The 5000-nt window shown below is 42.3% G+C and overlaps 1 pseudogene; it reads right to left on the minus strand.

Moving 5' to 3' along the window:
- Positions 1 to 1778, minus strand: part of LOC138003137 (protein fem-1 homolog B pseudogene) — a 3262-nt pseudogene extending 1484 nt beyond the window's left edge.
- Between the last annotated feature and the right edge of the window lie 3222 nt (positions 1779 to 5000).

Raw genomic sequence — 5000 nt, forward strand, 5'->3', positions numbered from 1 at the left:
TCCTTGTTTACTAAATCCTCATGAGCTCCTCCATCTAACAGTGCCTCTAATACACCTCTTAAGAGCTGCACATCGCTGGCACTAGGTTTATAAGCCACAGCTAAATGAAGAACACTGTCCCCCTCTCTATTGACAACGTTGACACTACACCCAGCGTTTAAAAGCAGTCTTACCGTCTTGACGCATGGAGTCTTGAACACATGTTCAATTCCAGATGGAAAATCCACTTTTGTTGGAGTTTTACACCATGAAGCCAAGTGGAGAAGAGTGTTTCCCTCACGGCTTCGAGGGTTTAAGAGCAAGAATTTTTTAACTGACTTGAGAATATCTGCTTTGTCTTGTTCCGGTCCTTGCACTTTGGCATACAGCATTAGGAGTTTCAATGCATAATAAAGCAGTTTTTCTAATTCGTTAACCTTAGATCCCTTTTGCAGGTTTCTGGATTGCAGTTCCTGTTCCTGCAATCTCTTATATTCAAAACACAGATTGTCAAACACTTCTTCTAGAAGCGCTGACCTTAAGACCATGTTTTTGACCAGCATCTCCGCAAATACACCAACAAGATGATCTACAGTGCCTGTTATCGGCCCATTGCAGCGTATGGCTATTTGAATGGCATGTCGCCACAAACCAATGCAAAGATCATAGCTGCCACAGTCAGCGTAAACGGCTCCACAGTATCTGATTGGAAAGATAATTTCTTCATTGTCATTCCCAAGGATTCTTTCTCTGATTAAAAGGCCCTCCATGCGTATTGCATGATTATCATCCTCCAATAAGGAGAGTTCGTCAAGAGTGTCACTCTCCTTTCTATTCTGGTAAGCACCAAGAGTTTCCATTTTCTTTTTGAGGAAGGGACAGGATGGGTCTTTAAATCTCTCTTCCATGCCACGTTTCATGTAAAAATATGCTTTCTGGGGCTGTTTATTCGCCATAGTGGCACCTAGAAGCTCAAGGGCATCAATTTTCTGTTCTGTTTTGCATTCCGCTCTACTGCAAAAATACTCAACCAATTCAGCTTTGCTGTTATTACTAGCTGAAAGAAGTGGTGTTAATCGATTAAAGTTTGGCACCTGCACTGCTCCGAAAGCAAGTAGCTTATTGACGATCTCAAGCTGCCCAGCGTCTACAGCATAGTGGAGAGCCGTGTCACCCTTCTCGTCTTGTAGATTTACATTTGCACCGTGTTCGATGAGATAGGTAGCAACACTCATGTGCTCTTTATAGCATGTTATCATAAGAGGGGTACTCTCAAATTCAGTAGTCGCATTAATATCAGCGCCTTTCTCGACCAAATATGTCACAATATCAAACCACCCCTTGTAAGCCGCTGCTCTCAAAGGAGTAGATTTCGTGGAAGTTCGGCCGTCGATTTCAGCATTTCTTTCGATCAAAAATGTCACAACATCAAGATGTCCAGCTGCAGCAGCCGCCCACAGAGGTGTACAACCCTCAAGCGGATTTGGATTATCCTTGTCTTCAAATTTTAAAGTTCCCCGAGCTTCGATGTCTGCTCGGTAGCTCAGAAGCTTCTTCACAGAATCCAGGTTTCCATTGCGTGCAGCAATGATCAGCGGGGTCACGACTTGATTGCCATCTTCCGTTTTCGCTTCCAACGCTATGCTTCTCTCGCTAACGCTCATCTGTTTCAGAACATCGCAAAGTACGTCAACCACATTGTCTCGAGCAGCTTTGTAGAGTGTATCCACATTTCTTATGTTGTCATCCATTTTATAGCACTGCAAGCCAAAGCGTTGTAAGCCGGAAATTTAAACTATACTTCCGGCATGATTTACTGGAATGATTACATCATGCGTTGCTCGAATACCTCTTGAAATTAACTAATTGAGCTGATCCTTAAAGTCATAACCGTTTGAGAATTCTGCAATTAATTAAACCAAATTTAAATTGCAAACATGAATCAATTCAGTCACCAAATCATCATATGTTCAACTGTCTGACTGCTTATTTGTCAGTAGGCGCGGTTTTCTTTAAAGTTTTGTTTACTTTCTTTGTTCTTTCAGGAGATTTGATATTGTCACGCAGTAGGTTGCGTGACTCCGTTCGGAGCATGTGTTGACGGGTAGAAAGAGGCACGCGGCAAAACTTGTTGATGTTTTGAACACTGGCTAATGTATCAGTGAGTTCCAGCCGCGCCCATACACCACCTCCACCCCCGGGCTAACACTGTATTGGACTACTTTTTTCTGGGATTACAAATTCCCTTGGGTGGGAATACTTTAAGCTAACGAATGCCCCGCGGAGGGGACCAAGGGAGGACGAAATACATCATTAATTTTAATTGAGTAACGTAACGTAACTTTATTGGCTTACACAATTACTGGTAAACCCAGTAGTTTAAATTATGGGCCGAAGAGAAATAGAAATGAATGATATAGCTAAATTAAGAGGGAGTAATAGGAGGTGATAAGAATTGTACTGTTATAAGCGATAGGAGAGCGCAGGGACGAACTCTTACCAGAGTGAGTAGTCGTAGCAGGATCACGTGAAAAACCAAAAACCCTTTATAGGTGTGCAACCAATCGCTAGAGACAAAAATAACAATGATGAAATATACAAATGCTGGATGACGAACTAAAGGTCGAAATGAGGGTTGTATTGTTTGTGTAATCCAACATGGCGGTGATGCAAACCAAGAATACCGTCATTAAACTCGTGCCAGTATGAGATTTTTCATGTAAACACACCTTGAGTCGCCCATTGCATGTAAACTCTGAAAAAGAAACTGGACCACTGGCGTATCGACGGACTCCGACTTTACGTGGGAACCGTGAACCGTATAATCAATGCTTTATTTACAATGATACTCAATTCGATCTGAAATGAACACAATTACATAATAATTGTTAAGATATACGAGTACGATGAAATCAGTTAGCGAATGAACAGAAAAGAATCAACACAAATACTGAGAACTAAGCTTACGTCTGTGGCGGGTTTCCCCGCAATTGCTAAAATTACGTCCATAACTGCGGGGATCATAGCTTTACTTGATTTCATATCCGCAGTTCAGTATATGATTCATTTCATATATCATTTCGTTCATTGATTCATTCCTCACGGGAAAATGAGAACCCACAAATGACCAACTCCCAACGTCAGTGGCTTCATAGCTCAGTTGGTTAGAGCGTCGCACCGGTATCGCGAGGTCAAGGGCTCAAACCCCGTTGAAGTCCTGAATTTTTCAGTCTTCTGGGAAACTCTATGTAGGAGAACATGTTCCGTAGGGTTCTTCAAGCCAAAAGTTGCCTATTGGAACCTTACGGCCCCTGCTCACTCCTCGTGCAAACATGAATGCACCAATTAGAGACGCTTTTCATTGTTCTTCACGAAAACCAATGAGAAGACACTTTGTTTCAGCGCTCCCCGGAGCTCTCCTCTCCCTCAGTCAAGAGAACAGCTCTGACGTCGAGATTGGATTTATATGGTACCATAACATTGTTGTTACGTGATACATAAAAGTAGTTATAACTCTTCTAACAAGAAGGTCTCTTGAAAGTGGTGAAACTGGTCCACCTTAAATTGTTCAGATGAGTGCGAGGATCGCTTTTCTCTTTCGTCCAAAACCCGCGCTTCAAAATACGTGCATTTGTTTCAAAATGTAAACAATGATGTCGACCAGCAAAGACTCCCTTATAACACTTCAAATGGGTTCTGAATTTTTTCTTTTTTGTTTAGCTGAAGTATGCCGAAAGGGTGCGAGACAGTAGCAACGGAAAAGGAGGATGACGTCTATCAGCCTTCTCATCCCACAACAGCAACGTCTGATTGTTTGTTCTCAGTCGCTTGTACTTGGTTTCGCTAATTCATTTGTTCCACCGGGACAGGGCGCCCCCTAACGTACATTTGCTGTCTCCTATTATCACCCAGCGCAGAGGCGGTGAATAAGGTGGTTAGCCACCTACCCCCCCCCCCCCTCCCCCATTTTGGCTCCTTCTTTTTTTTCTATTTATCTCCTTTTTATTGTATTTTAATTTTTGCTAGAACAGATACTGTTTACCTGACGACAACATTTTTATTAATGCAAACATAAACACATAGTCAAAATGGCAGCCTAAACTATCTGGACTTTTGCCATAGTATATACTTCGATTTTTTCAACTCACCTCATTAAAATATTCCTAGATCCGCCACTGCAGCGGCCGATCTACAGCCTTTACACATTGCTCTGCTTACAAATTCGAGTAATTTGGTATCAGACTAAGCAGGGCACTCAATAGTCCTGTTCCGGGACTCCCTCTTACCCCGCCCTGAAAATGGTCCAGGCCCATTTTCAGGGCGGGGTAAGAGGGAGTCCCGGAACAGGACTAGGCACTCAAGGGAATCGTCTATCTAAAAGTGAGGCCAAACATTTTTTTGGAGTAGAGCGTATAAACATAGCATAGCATTTACAGCTTATTTTAGCATTTACAAACTCACAGTTAATTTTCCCATATAAAGGCTATAAATCGTATACCGAGCTTGGCCTGCCTGTGGTGTGAGAGAAAAGAAAAAGTGTGATGTAATTATGAGCAGTTGAAGAAATAATTTTATTTCTTGCGTTTCACCCTCCTTTGCTGGATTTCTTTTCAGCGAAATGTCGCTTACGCCTCAGAAAAAATTGAAAAAACAAAAGGACAAAAGACTAATTTACATTATCAACTCCGTTGATAAAACCAGATTTTAGAAATAATTTTGTCTTATATTTCACCCTCCTTTGTTGGATATCTTTTCAAAAACAAAAAGACAAAAGACTAACGATAAAACGGAGAAAAAACAGAGATAGTGAAAACGTTTAAACGCAGCCGATTTCGGGCCCGATCTTTCATCCGCTGTGATGTTTGGTTTCGGAGTCCGTTTGTTTACAAGGGAAGGGGGGGGGGGGGGGGAAGGGAAGCCTTCGTCCAATAAGGGGCTCGAGTGAGAATATCGGGCGCCAAGTGTTTTTCTTTTTAAATCCACTTTCGGGGTCCTACTTGGAACGGGGCCGGTCCACTTCA

The sequence above is a fragment of the Montipora foliosa genome, chromosome 5 (assembly GCF_036669935.1).
Source record: "Montipora foliosa isolate CH-2021 chromosome 5, ASM3666993v2, whole genome shotgun sequence".
Classification (NCBI taxonomy): domain Eukaryota; kingdom Metazoa; phylum Cnidaria; class Anthozoa; order Scleractinia; family Acroporidae; genus Montipora; species Montipora foliosa.